Below are 15,444 nucleotides of genomic sequence, written 5' to 3'. Positions count from 1 at the left end.
CACTGAGAAACAGTCTGTTACACAATCAACAGAATGAAAAGGCAACCTACAGAAAATATTTGCAAATCGTACCAGTATATATAAAGAACTCCTATGATTCAACAAAAAACCAACTTGATTAAAAACTGGGCAAAGGAGGAGCACCTCAGTGGCTCAGTCAGTCAAGTGTTCGACTCCAGCTCAGGTCATGATCTTGCAGTCCAGTCCGTGAGTTCGAGCCCCGCATTGGGCTCTGTGCTGACAGCTTGGAGCCTGGAGCCTGCTTCAGATTCTGCATCTCCCTCTCTCTCTGTCCCTCCCCCACTCACGCTCTGTCTGTCTGTCTGTCTGTCTCTCTCTCTCTCTCAAAAATAAATAAATATGAAAGAAAAAAAACTGGGCAAAGGACTTGAATAGACATTTCTCTAAGGCAACTCTTCCTGCCCATGGGTCCTGTCCCCATGCTTTAATAAAATCGCATTTTGCACCAAAAATGTCTTCAAGAATTCTTTCTTGGCTGTCATCTCTGAACCCCATGAACCCCAACCTCCCTCCAAAAACTCATGATTACTGGCACTCTGAAAGAATGCCAGAAATGTAAGGGAACCTTCTGGATCAACTCCTCACTTACAGAAGAGGAATGGCCAGAATCTCAGGGACAACTGAGTGGTGGAAAACAAACCAGAACTGGGGGGTTCCTGGCCCTCAATCTGAGTTCTCCCTCCCCTCACTCCTCTGACTGCCCTCCTGCTCATCTGCTGAAGGTACAACTCCAACCAATGTTTAAAAATTCAGGAGGGGGCGCCTGGGTGGCGCAGTCGGTTAAGCGTCCGACTTCAGCCAGGTCACGATCTCGTGGTCCGTGAGTTCGAGCCCAGCGTCAGGCTCTGGGCTGATGGCTCGGAGCCTGGAGCCTGTTTCGATTCTGTGTCTCCCTCTCTCTCTGCCCCTCCCCCGTTCATGCTCTGTCTCTCTCTGTCCCAAAAATAAATTAAAAACGTTGAAAAAAAAATTAAAAAAAAAAAATTCAGGAGGAACTGGGGCACCTGGGGAGCTCAGTCAGTTAAGCATCCAACTTTGGCTCAGGTCATGATTTCACAGTTCGTGGGTTTGAGCCCCATGAAGGACTCTGTGCTGACAGCTCAGAGCCTGAAGCCTGCTTTAGATTCTGCATCTGCCTCTCTCTCACTCTCCGTCTCTGTCTCAAAAATAAATCAACATTAAAAAATTTTTAATAAAAATTTAAAAGATTTCAAAAACGGGGCAAAGAAAGGACTTGAATAGATATTTCTCTAAAGAAGATGTACAAATGGTCAGTAAACACATGAAAAGAAACTCAACATCACTAATCATTAGGGGAAATGCAAATCAAAACCACAATGAGATATCACCTCATACCCATCGGGATGGCTATTGCCAGAAAACAGAAAAGGACAAGTGTTGGTCATGATACGGAGAAAGTGGAACCCTTGCACACTGTTGGTGGGAATATAAACTGGTGCCAGTACTGTGGAAAACAGTATGGTAGTTCCTCAAAATATTAAAAATAGAGTTACCATATGATCCAGTAATTGGATTTCTGGACACATACCCAGAAGAACTGAAAGCAGGGTCCCAAAGAGATATTTGCACACTCATGTTCACAGCAGCATTATTCACAACAGCTAAAAGGTGGAATCAACCCAAGGGTCCTTTGGATGGATCAACAAAATGTGATATAAACACACAATGAAACATTATTCAGCTTTAAAAAGGAAGGAAATTCTGGGGTGCGTGTCTGGCTCAGTTGGTAGAGCGTGTGATTTTGATCTCAGGGTCTTGAGTTTAAGCCCTACCTTGGGTCTAGAAATTACGTGGAAGGGAGGAAGGGAGGGAGGGAGGGAGGGAGGGAGGGAGGGAGGGAGGGAGGAAGGAAGGGAGGGAGGGAGGGAGGGAGGGAGGGAGGGAGGGAGGGAGAAAAAAGGAGGGCGATCCTGACATGTGCTACAGCAGGATGAACCTTGAAGACATGATGCCAAATGAGTAAGCCAGACACCAAAGGTAAGTACTGCATGATCCCATGTACAGGAGGTACTTAAAGTAGTCAGAATTACAGAGACAGACCTCAGGGTGGTGGGATCAAGGGATGAAATGAGAAAGAGCAGATGAGATGGGGAGGGAGACAGATAATCCACAGAAGCAAGATGGTGGCCTATGGTAAGGAGACCAAGGGGAAGGCCACTGGGAGAGCTGAAAGTTCCAGAAGAGACATTTATGGAGCATTTACAACAAGTCAAGAACATCAGGGTCGCCAGTGTGGCTCAGTCAGCTAAGTGTTTGATTTTGGCTCAGGACATGATCTCATGGTTTGTGAGTTTGAGCCCCACATCAGGTTCTCTGCTGTCAGCACGGAGCCTGCTTCGGATCCTTTGTCCCCCTCTGTCCCTTTCCCACTCTCTTTTTCTCCCTCCCTCCCTCTCTGTGTCTCAAAAATAAATAAACATTAAAAAAAGAAATCAATCCTTACAATCCCCTAGCATAAAGGTATGATTACATCACCCCCCTACAGATGGGAAAACTAGCCAAGGGGACAGAGTCCCCACGTGAGCCCGGAGCCCACACTCTCACCTCTGCACTCAGTCTGGTGGCCCCCATGCAGGCCCTTCACTCTCTCAAGCCCTCTGCAGGTAATGGGCATGTCTCTAAGGCAGCAAGATTTAAAAAATGTTCTATTCCCCTCCTCCTCGGAGGCTGCCAGTCTTGTGGACAGGAGACACAAACGCTTTACTCCGAAATGAGGTAAGGCCCACAGAAGCACATTCAGCACATTCAGTGATTGGCAAACCATGATAATTCTCAGTTACCCCTGCCCCTGCAGACCTGCCCCTGCCCACAACTCTCTGAGGCCTCCTCCTCTCCAAAGGAACAGGCCCCAGGCTCCTCCTGTCACTGCCGGTGGGTTCCTTCTCTTTTCTCTCTGGCCTGGCTCTACCAGCTCACAGGCCTCTCTGTGCCTTTGTTTTAGGGGTTCTCCCTGCCAGAACGCTCTCTCCCCTGAACCCCGTCTACACATGGACACGCAAACACACACACACGGCACATCTCTGTCCCTATCCGTTCCTCACCCCCACCTGGACATAGGAATATGCTGTGTGTTCTAGCACCTGATGGGAAAATATATGCAATTACACAATTACATTATAATTAAATTAAATAAAAACAATTAAATTAAAATTAAAACAAAGTCCCCCAGAGTTTGGACACAAAAACCTCTCAACAACCCTGATCAAAAAATAACCTTCAGGGGCGCCTGGGTGGCTCAGCCGGTTAAGTGGCCAACTTTGGCTCAGGTCATGATCTCACTGTCTGTGAGTTGGAGTTCGAGCCCTGCATCCGGCTCTGTGCTGACAGCTCAGAGCCTGGAGCCTGCTTTGGATTCTGTGTCTCACTTTCTCTCTGCCCCTCCCCTGCTTACGCTCTGTCTCTCTCTGTCTCAAAAATAAATAAAACATTAAAAAAAAAAAGAGGATGCCTCTGAGGAGAGGCCTCAGGTAAAGAGGAATGAGAGCAGTTGCTTCATGTTAAAAGCCTTTGTGGACAATGTGATTTGTTTTGGTTTTGTTTTGAAAAAATAATTTGCGGGTATTTACCTTGGTGATAATTGTCAAAAAGAAAATGAATTCAATGCTTGAGAGGTTTTAAGAGTAGAAGAGACCAGGGGCACCTGGGTGGCTCAGTCGGTTAAGCGGCCGACTTCGGTTCAGGTCATGATCTCGCAGTCCGTGAGTTTGAGCCCCGCGTCGGGCTCTGTGCTGACAGCTCAGAGCCTGGAGCCTGTTTCAGATTCTGTGTCTCCCTCTCTCTGACCCTCCCCTGTTCATGCTCTGTCTCTCCCTGTCTCAAAAATAAATAAAAAAAGTTAAAAAAAAATATTAAAAAAAAAATAACCTTCATAGGCAGACTTGAGATAGTGGATGAAAGGAAGCCCAGAAAAGTCCCTCATAGTGTGTTTATTTATTGCATTTATTTAGCACTGCGTGTTTATTTATAAATATCCTCTTTCTTCTTTCTTCTTTCTTTCTTTTTCCGTCTCTTCCTTCCTCCCTCCCTCCCTCCCTCCCCTCCTCTCTTATTTATAAACTATTTATTTACAGCACTTCATTTATTGGGTGCTTCCTTTCTGCCAGGCACTGTGGTAAGTACTTCACAGCCTATCTTTCTTACCACATAGCTATCTCTTTAAGAGGTAGGACCTATTATTATCCCCATTTTACAGATGAGAACTGAGGCTATGGAGCAATTACCAAATGAATAAGGGGGCAGAGCCAGAGTCAAAGTCTGTTCTAATGCAGCTTGAAAGCCCACAACTTTGGCCTTTTCTGGACTCACAAAGTGGAGGACCACAGGCAACATCTGCCTGCAGTTGTGTTTTATTTGGCCTACTCAACACTTTATAGAGAATTAGTTGTGAATGTTAAAAAACCCATATAAATTGGGAGATCCCATATAAATTGGGATCTCCAAGACTTGGCCACACTGGACCTGGGTTTCCATGTGGCAATCATTAGCTGGAGGGAGTCACAGTTGCCCCAGGGACAACTGATGTGTGTGTTCCATTCTGTCAGATGCTCCCCAGCTTCCCACTGACCTGCCTCATTCATTTTTGTTGCCTGTCCAGCCCCTGGAAGCATTTGAGTTTATGACTACTGGGTTCACACTTCCTAGTAGTTGGATTTGCCTTGGGATGTAGTGAGCTTGCCATCACCAGAGGTGTGCAAACTGAAGCTGGCTGGCTACTCACTGGGGGTGTTGGGAAGGGATTTCAAGAGCCAGTTGAGGAACTGAGTCAAATAACATCTAGTCCCTTCTGGCCCTGCAATGTCAAATATTTACTTACGACTTTGCAGCATATATTGTTAAGAACTAACTTCCCCTTCTGGTCTCAACTTACTGTTTCAACTTTCCTTTCCCTTCACCTTAGTTTCTTGATCTATTTATATATTTTGATCATATGAGTATGCTGTATGAATTCTTATAAGCTTCCTCAAATCCTTTTTGGAACAAGGCATGGGGAACAAATAAATCTATAATAAATACTTACATAACGGGCTTGGTTCCCGGTATAGAAAAGAAACAACAACAGAAAAGAATTGTGCATTGAATAGCTTGTATAGCTTGTAAGTTGTATGAGTTGTAACTGTCAAGTTATCTCAATTTCTCTGAAATTCTCAAGCTCAAGGTCACAAAGAACAGAAGGACCTAAGAGTCTAGATGCCGCAGCTGTGAGTATATGCTTAGATGCTCCCAGGAAAGGCAGCCTCCAAGTTTTATTTCCCACTTTTTACCTGAAATAGATTTTAAAATTATAAAACTGTGGCACGTTTCTTTTTTTTTAATGTTTGTTTATTTTTGAGAGAGGCAGAAAGAGTGCATGTGAACAGGGAAGGAGCAGAGACAGAGGAGGACAGAAGATCCAAAGGAGGGTCTGTGTTAATGGCAGACAGCCCGATGTGGGGCTTGAACTCACGAACTGTGAGGTCATGACCTGAGCTGAAGTTGGACACTTAACCGACTGAGCCACCCAGGCACCCCAAGGATTGTTGCTTTGTATCACTAAGTTTGGGGTGGTTTGATCTCCAGCAACATAAAATTTTAACAGTAACCCAATGATCCAAGCCATAAAGAAAAATATGTGTAAAAGTGATATGTTTCTTTTCACAACATTTCATTCCATCTCACTCCCCAGAGGTAATGCAGTTAGCGGTTTTAAGTGTATCCTTCCAGACCTTTTTCTATACATTTACATATGTGGGTATAATAGAAAGATATAGGTTTTGTGGGTTTTTTTTAAGTAAGAAAATAGAAAAACTCAACTTGCTTTTTCTCAATAACAAAGTCTCAGTGATCTTTTTAAATTTAAAAAAAAAAAAAAAAAAAAAAAAAAAAAAAAACTTGAATTGTTAGTGATCCATTCACATGTTGTGGTAGCCAGCTTCCAAGGACACCCTCAACGACCCCCTCACACACACTGAATTCAAATCCTTGCATAGTCCTCTCCCATACCGAACTGCAGTGGCTTGTATGACTAATAGAATATGGCAAAAATGTTGGTGTGCCACTTCTAAGATTAGGTTCTAAAAGGCACTGCAGCTTTGGCTCAGTTTGGCTCAGTTTCTCTCTCTCTCTCTCTCTCTCTCTCTCTCTCTCTCTCTCTCTCTCTCTTTGTTCTGGGGAAAACAACTGCTGTATCATGAACAGCCGTTCGGAGAGGCCCACATGGGGAATAACTCTTGCCAACAGTCACATGGATGAACCATCTTGGAAGTAGGTGCCCCCAGCCCCAGTCAAGCCTTCAGATGACTGCAACCCCGGCCATCTTGACTCAACCTCATGAAAGACCCTGAGCCAGAACCACCCAATGAAGTTGATCCCAGATTCCTAACTCTCAGAAACTGCATGAAGTAATAAATGTCCACTGTTTTAAGCTACCAAGTTTAATATATTACTGAGTAATTTATCTGCAACAGTATATTATTGTGTGCGGTTCGAGATTTTAAAAAATATATAAAAAAGGATGTAGTGGGGGGGCCTGGGTGGCTCAGTCGGTTAAGTGTCTGACTTCGGCTCAGGTCATAATCTCACGGTTCGTGAGTTCCAGCCCCACATCGGGCTCTGTGCTGACAGCTAAGAGCCTGGAGCCTGCTTCAGATTCTGTGTCTTCCTCTCTCTGTCCCTCCTCCACTCACACTGTCTCTCTCTCTCTCTCAAAAATAAATATAACATTAAAAAAATTTTTTTAAAAAGGATGTAGTAGAAACTCTTTGTCACTATCACCTCTAAACTCTCACCTGGTCCTCTATCCTCTCCTCTCACCCCCACTTAATTTGGAGTAAGGCCTTGGGGAATGTTAGATTTATCATCCTGGGGACAGAAGCAGACATGTCCCTCGCCCTTCTCACAGATCATCTGACCCAAGAAAGTCTGCAGCAGCGTGATGTCCCTTTCAGCAGCTGTAAGACTGTGCCCTTCTTTCTCCACAGGAACTGGGACATTGGCCTTTTCAGCCTAGATGCCATTTTTCCCTGCCAAGACCTCAGACGCCCACGCGCATCCCCACATCCTGTCTCGGGTCTGGGGGTGGGGGCTTCCTTTCTGTGCACACTAGTGGAAAACACTACCTGGCCTTTTTCTTCAACACATAGAAATCAGCAACCAACCACTCACCTCCCAACATGGAGTCCCACCCTATTCTCTAGACTTCTCTCCCATGGTGTTCCCCCTTCACCCTGCCTCAGTCTTGCAGACATCGCCCCAGACTCCCCGATCTGCTCTTAAACCCCTCCAAGACATCGCTCACGCTGATCCCTCTGCCCTGCAAGCTCTATCCCCAATCCAGCCTTCTGAAAACAACCACCCATCTTTAAGACTCAACCTATGGGGCATCTCTGTGACGGTTCCCCTGTCAGCCCCACAGGCCTCCTTGTGCCCAACCCAGCCGTGTCAGTCCACGGTATGCTCGACAGCCAGAGGGGCTGATGTAATGAAACCCAGGTCATGCCTCAACTTCCAGTAGGATGGTGAGGAGTCTCCACCCGACCTCTGCTGCTGAAGGTAGCTCCAAACTCTGGACAGAGGCCTGGAGCAGTTCAGGCAGGCTCTGAAAAGTCAACAGTCGCAGGCAGACCGGGGAAGAAGTACCACCAACCTGGCAGTGAGTTTACACTTGGTTTTCCTTCTGGTGTTCCCTGGGCTGGTGTCAGTGAAGCCCCGAACCTAGAGGTGGGCATCAGTGCAAGTGGAGGGGGTGACAGCAGACACCTTCTAGGGGCGTCTGGGTGGCTCAGTCGGTGAAACATCGGACTTCAGCTCAGGTCATGATCTCATGGTTCATGGGTTCAAGCCCCATGTCGGGCTCGGTGCTGACAGCTCAGAGCCTGGAGTCTCACTTTCTCTCTGCCCTGCCCCTGCTCACACTCTGTTTCCCTCTCTCTCTCGCAAAAATAAATAAATGTAAAAAAAAAAAAGAAAAGAAAAAAGAGAGACACCTTCTAGTTTTGGCTCCAGAAACAGGAATGAGGTCTCTTAACCATCAGAGAGATGAGGTTGATTCCCATTTCTTTTCCCCATTCTCTTGTATCCTAGCCCTCAGGCTTTCCTGGTGGTAGAGGCAGTGGCCGGTGCCTACAGGAGCCTGAAACTATGAGGAAGAACCTTCCTCTCTAGCTGCAGGAGCTGTGGCTCCCAAGAGCCCAAGAGTTGTGACTCCCAAGATGGTGGGATGAACCCATACTGCTTTGGCCCCAGATGTGGGTGCAGCTGTGGGAAATGCGCATCCGAGTCAGGTAAATGAAGCTTCAGGGAACCACAAAGTTGCCAGGAGAGAGGACTTTGGGAAAGTGACCCCACAAAGTTATTTATGGACTTCTGGGCTCACCCAGTAGCTGCGCATGAGTGGATCTAGCCTAAACAGCTCACCGCACACTTTGAGAAGCTGAATCATGAACTAGGCTGATGCCGGAGTTTTGCCCAGTGAGTGACACTCGCACGGGACAGATGTATGTGGCGTCACAGAGGGTTTGAAAACAGGGCTGACACTGGAACCACAACCCAGAGAAGGCAGGCAGAGCTTGCGGTTCAAACCCACTTTGCCAATTACCTGCTGAGACAAACACATCGACTGTCTCTGCAGGATTTCAATGTAACCCGGAGCTCATAACATGATATTAAAAATGTCCAGGGTCAATGACTCACAACACAAAGAAGCAGGAATATTTCAGCTTGCTCGGGAAAAGACAATGAAAGGATGCCAACTCGAAGGTGCTGGAAAGATCTGGAAAAGCCCTTAAAGCAACTGCTGTAAAAATACTTCAGGGGGAGCAGGGGGAGTTAGTGCTTAATGGGTATGGAGTTTCAGTTTGGGAAGAAGACAAAGGGTTGGAGATGGCTAAGTGGTGATGGCAGCATAGCCATGGGAACGTACTCACCGCCGCTGAACTGTATGCTTAAAATTGATTAAAACGGTAAATTTGAGAGGGGCCTGGCTAGCTCAGTCAGTAGAGCATGTGACTCTTGAACTCAAGGTCATGAGTTCGAGCTCCAAATTGGGGCTGGAGCTTCCTTAAAAAAAAAGCGGGGTGAGGGGCGGCGGGGGGCGCCTGAGTGGCTCAGTTGGTTAAAGCATCCAACCTCAGTTCAGGCCATGATCTCACAGTTTGTGAGGTCTAGCTTCGCGTCAGGCCCTGTGCTCTCTGCCCCTTCCCCGCTTGCACTCTGTCTCTCTTTCTCCCTCTCTCTCTCTCTCTCAAAAATAAATAAACATTAAAAATTAAAATTAAAATTAAAAAAAAATAAAAGACTCCAAGAAGTAAGGATGGAGACTCTGGGCTTTCTTCAGTTTTTTCATAAGTAGCAGATATACATTAAGATCTCCATTTGGTATATGGATATACACCAAATATATAGATTTTTTTATCTTATTTTTTTATTAAAACAATTTTTTAAAATGTTTATCTTTGAGAGAGAGAAAGACAGAGTGCTAGCAGGGGAGGGGCAGAAAGAGAGGGAGACACAGAATCTGAAGCAGGCCCCAGGCTCTGAGCTGTTAGCACAGAACCCAATGTGGGGCTTGAACTCATGAATCAAGAGATCATGACCTGAGCCGAACTTGGACTCTTCACGAACTGAGCCACCCAGGTGCCCCAACCAAATATAGATTTGAAATGGAAAAATACAATAAACAAAAATTAAAAAAAATTTTTTTTCAACGTTTATTTATTTTTGGGATAGAGAGAGACAGAGCATGAACGGGGAAGGGGCAGAGAGAGAGGGAGACACAGAATCGGAAACAGGCTCCAGGCTCCGAGCCATCAGCCCAGAGCCTGACGCGGGGCTCGAACTCACGGACTGCGAGATCGTGACCTGGCCGAAGTCGGACGCTTAACCGACTGCGCCACCCAGGCGCCCCTAAACAAAAATTTTAAACTCAATAGGTGAGCTCAACAGCAGAATGGAGATGTCACAGGAAAGAAAGAAACTATGAACTCAAAGACAGGTCAGTAGAAATTGCCCCAAATGAACAGCAGAGGGGAAAAGGTTGAAAAAAAGATAAGCAGGGTCTATGGGACCTGTGGCACAATGTTAAAAGGTTTAACACAGCGGTCGTCATCAGAGTAGAAGGACGGGAGAGAGGGTCTGGTGCATGAATGTTTCTGGCAGCTCTATTCATCTCCCCTCCCAATTTGGATTTACCCTGCAATATGTAAATCAATAAACAAAAATGTGGTCCATCCATACAACGGAACACAGCTCAGCAACGAAAAGGAATGAACTATTGACACCTGCTACAATTTAGGTGAATCTCGATGGCGTTATTCTGAGCGAAAGAAGCCAGTTTCAAAAGGTGCCATGCTACAGGCTTCCATTTATGTGACATTCTCCAAAAGACAAACACTATAATGATAGATCAGTGGTTAACACAGGTTAAGGGTGGAGAGAGTGTGTCACTACAATGGGAAACACAAGGGTTTTTTGAGGGGTGATGGAACTGTTCTGTTTCCTGTCTGCGGTGGTGGTTACACAAAGGCACGTGTTAACATTCCTAGACCTATCCACCAAAAAAAAAAAAAAAAAAAAAGAGTTAATTTTATTGCATGTTAACTGAAACAAACAAACAGCTTGTGGTAGTCAGGCTCCAACATGGCCCACAATGATCCTCACCTCCTCCTACCTCTGCCCCTCACATTGAAGAGGGTTGGCGTGTGTGAGCAATTAAAGTGACAGATGTGATGATGTATGACTTATGGTCTATGAGGCCAGGTCATAAAAGACACTGCAGCTTCTGCCTTGGTCTCTTGAATCACTCACTCTGGGGGAAGCCAGCCAGTGTTGATAGGACACGCAAACAATCCTATGGAGACAAACTGAGGCAACTCACCAACTCATACACACCCCCTTTTGACCCACCAGGTCCACTACCAGAAACGTATCCCACTGATGTATTTGCACATGTGGCCAAAACACCAAACTCGAATATCTCAGAATAGGTTAAATGCATTATGCTCCATTCATATTGTGGGATATTATGAGGAGGGAAAAAAGAATGAAAAAGATCTGCACACCTGATACTGAAAAAGCTCTAAATGTGTTATGTGAAAAAAGCAAAAGCCAGACAGTACGACTTTGTGGGTTTTTTTTTTTTTTTTAGAGGATATATACATAGACATAGCTCCAGAGATAGCATGGAAAATTTCTGAAAGGCTTACAAGAGACTGTTAGCACTGTTTGCCTCTGGGGAGGGTTCTGGGCTAGGAGCAGACACTTTTTTTTTCACTCTACAGGTACATTCTTTTGTACTTTTTGAATGCTTTACCTTGAGCATGAATTTATTTTCTTTTCTTTTTTTTTTTTTTTTAACATTTTATTTATTTTTGAGACAGGGAGAGACAGAGCATGAACGGGGGAGGGCCGGAGAGAGAGGGAGACACAGACTGAAACAGGCTCCAGGCTCTGAGCTGTCAGCACAGAGCCCGACGCGGGGCTCGAACTCACGGACCGTGAGATCATGACCTGAGCCGAAGTCGGACGCTTAACTGACTGAGCCACCCAGGCGCCCCCATGAATTTATTTTCAATAAAATTTTTGAATAACTTCCATAGTCAGAGCTCTGCCCTCAAGGGGCACCACGGGGACCCCTTTGCACATAGATGGTTCAGGGGGCCCTTAGTGAGCCCTGAAAAGCCCCTCCTTCCACCATCACCTTATTTGCTTGCCCTTGACCCAGAGACAAGCCCTGATTAAAATGTGATCAAACACTCTAGGTTGAAAAGCCTTCTCTGGCTCCCTGAGGGAAAAGGCTAAGGCTTCCTGTGCAACCTCATCTCTGCTCTCCAACTCCCTGGATCCCCACACAACACTGCTCACTGCTCCCCACAAACTTAGCTCTCTTTCTGGTTTTCACTTCACAGTCTTTCCCCTCAGTTTTTTTTTATTTTTTATTTTTTAATGTTTATCTTTGAGAGAGAGAGAGTGTGCACAAGCGGGAGAGGGGCAGAGAAAGAGGGAGACACAAAATCTGAAGCAGGCTCCAGGCTCTGTCTGAGCTGTCAGCACAGAGCCCGACATGGGACTCGAACCCACAAACTGTGAGATCATGACCTAGGCTGAAGTCAGACGCTTAACTGACTGAGCCACCCAGGTGCCACTAATTTTTTTTATTCATGTTTTTTATTTGTTTTTGAGAGAGGCAGTGCAGTGTGAGCGGGGGTGGGGCAGAAGGAGAGAGAGACACACACAGAATCCGAAGCAGGCTCCAGGCTCTGAGCAGCACAGAGCCCGATGCAGGGCTTGAACTCATGAACCACAAGATCATGACCTGAGATGAAGTCAGACACTTAACCCACTGAACCACCCAGGCGCCCCAAGGACACTGGTTCTTAATCTCCTACTTCCAGGGTTCCTCATAAGCTGTGTGACCTTGAGCTAGTTACTCCACCTCTCTGTGCTTTAGTGCCCTTATCTGTAAAATGGAGATAATAGGAGGATCAACTTCATAGGGTTAGTCTGTGAACTAGATGGTTGCTTATATAAAGTGCTTAAACATGGCCTGGCAAGTGGTAAACGATACATATTGGGTATTACTACAATTTCAAGGTCCTAGGAGCTCAGAAGAGGAAAATTTCTTAGAGTAAGATCTTGAAACACTACTGAGTGTGATATAAGCAGAGGGAAAGCCTAAACAGTAGCGAGGAGACATGAAGGGCGAGTGGAATACGAATGCACAGTGGAGTTTCTCTCTCACAGTAATTTCAGCACTTGCTTCTCCCCTCTGACAGCCCTGTGGGTCTCATTCGGAGGGTCTCCAGGGCCTGGCATAAAGATGAGGCTCAGTGAGGTCTCCCAGGTTTCACCTTCATAATCCACACCACATCATTTACTTAATACATTTCTCTACATCAACTCACTTTTTGTAAACTAAATACATTTCTTAAAAGGAAGCTGTCAACCACATCTGTAAATGAAAAAAACACAAATACAAAGCATCTCTGACATAAACAAAATGAAAGCAAAACAGTGTCACTAAATTCTAGCTAGCTAATGTCTGACTCTGAGGTCTGCTCTCTGTTGCCCGGGCAGATTATTAGCAAGTGGTACAGAAATTAATGACCTGCTGGCACTGAACTGAGACTTTCTCTTTGGCATTGTTAGCAGGAGTGAGAAAACAAGAAGATAATTCTCTTTTGCTAGCGCCCTGTACCCCCTAAGCCATTGAGCACATTGTTAGAGAGGAAAATATCCCCCACACTCGAGAGAACACATGTCAAATGGCAAGGTGCACTGCCAATTTTTTTTTTTTTTTTTTTTTAAGAGAGGCAGATTTTCAGAGAGGGATGGGGCATCTTCCCAGGCTCCTCCTCTGCCACCCCTGGGTGGGCATTGTTCCTCACTTGTGCTGAGTCACCGTACCTGAGAAGGAGACAGTCTCTGGGGCAGGCCTTTTGTCCCTTGCCATCCAGTCCCGCTGTTCACCTGGTTGGGCTTGGCACCCTGAGCTGATGATCAATAAAGGATTAGACGTAAAAACAAACTAAACCTGCTTGTCCTTAAATAATGTTATTTCAAGGGAAACGTCCCAGCTCTGAAATAAACCAGGTTTCAAGTAAGAATTTGAATTAATTCTGACAACATAATCCAGACTGCAGGATTTGCCTTTAGGCTACGGGGTTTTTTCTGTCAACTCCACTAATGAAAGAGAGAAAACTGAGGAGGAAAAGGGATCTTTATTTTGGGGCCAGGCAAATCTTATTATTCACTAAGCTTCTCTGAAGTGATCGGAACATGGAAATGAGAACTCACCTCTTCCTTCTATCCCTTCTCTCCTTCCTTGTCTTTCCTCCCTTCCTTTTCACTCCATTCCATATATTCTGAAGGATTTATGATGTATCAGGACAGCGTTTCCCAGCTTTGGTTCCTTTGAATACCAGCTTTTTCATTTCTGCCTAATCTACAACCTGCCTCTACCGGAGTTACTTTTTTTTTTTTTTTTGTAAATGTGGGGCACCTGGGTGGCCCAGTCGGTTGAGTGTCCAACCTCAGCTCAGGTCATGGTCTCAGTTCCTGAATCCGAGTGCTCACTGCTGTCAGTGCAGTGCCCACTTCGGATCTTCTGTCCCCACAGGCCCCCCCACCCCACCCCCCGCCGCCTCTGTGCCCCTCCCCCACTCGTGCTCTTTCTCTCAAAAATAATAAAACATTTAAAAAATGTAATTCCCATTGTTTCACTTACATAAATTGACCCCATCCTAAAACAATGAAATTCAATAAATCAAATTCTGTCTAGTCACAACCCAAACTGAGAACTACCAGGCACTTAAAACTACCCCATTGACCACGCTTGGTGGGAACTTCAAGGCTTGTCAGGGAGGGGCCTGCTGAGAAGGCCCTCCATTAACACTTGCTGGCTGATCACAGTGCATGATCCCCACATCCTGCCGCAGGCAGCTTTGCTCAGATTTTAGCTCCTGGAGTGATTATTAAAATATTCCTGGGCTAGGGGTGCCTGGCTGGCTCAGTCGGTGGAGCATGCTACTCTTGATCTCAGGGTTGTGAGTTCAAGACCCAGGTAGGGGGGACAGATTAAAATCTAAGGGTGTCTGGGTGGCTCAATGAGTTAAGTGTCCTACTCTTGATTTTGGCTCAGGTCATAATCTCATGGCTCATGAGATGGGAGTCCCATGTGGGGCTCTGTGCTAATTCAGAGCCTGCTTGGGATTCTCTCTCTCTGCCCCTCCCCTGCTCATGTGTGCTCTCTCTCTCAAAATAAACATTTAAAAATAAAATAAAATCTTTAAAAAAAAAATCCTGGGCCACATTCCCAGAGATTCTCTGACTCAGCTGGTCTGGGATGGGGCCTGGGAGTCTGCCCTTTTTTTTTTTAGTTTATTTATTTATATTGAGAGAGACAGAGAGCAAGAGGGGGAGTGGCAGAGAGAGAGACAGAATCCCAAGCAGACTCTGTGCCATCAGCTCGGAGCCCAACATGGAGCTCAAACTCACAAGCGGTGAGATGACCTGAGACGAAATCAAGAGTCGGACATCCAACCAACCGAGCCACCTAGGCACCCCTGGGAGTCTGCATTTCTAACAAGCTGCCCCAGGTGATGTCAATACTGCTGGTCTGAGGACCACAAGTGAGTAGATAGATCTTGGGCCACTGGGCATCAAAATCACTTGTAGGTGCTTCTTAAGATGCAGATACCTGGAGGGGCGCCTGGGTGGCTCAGTCGGTTAAGCATCTGACTTCAGCTCAGGTCACGATCTCGCGGTATGTGAGTTCGAGCCCCGCGTCGGGCTCTGGGCTGATGGCTCAGAGCCTGGAGCCTGCTTCCAATTCCGTGTCTCCCTCTCTCTCTGCCCCTCCCCCGTTCATGCTCTGTCTCTCTCTGTCTCAAAAATAAATAAACATTAAAAAAAAAAAAGATGCAGATACCT

This window comes from Puma concolor, chromosome A3, assembly GCF_028749965.1.
Source record: "Puma concolor isolate L17-30 chromosome A3, mPumCon1.1.hap2, whole genome shotgun sequence".
NCBI classification, from domain to species: domain Eukaryota; kingdom Metazoa; phylum Chordata; class Mammalia; order Carnivora; family Felidae; genus Puma; species Puma concolor.
The sequence above is the reverse complement of the archived record's forward strand: the minus strand, read 5'-3'. Positions refer to the sequence as shown.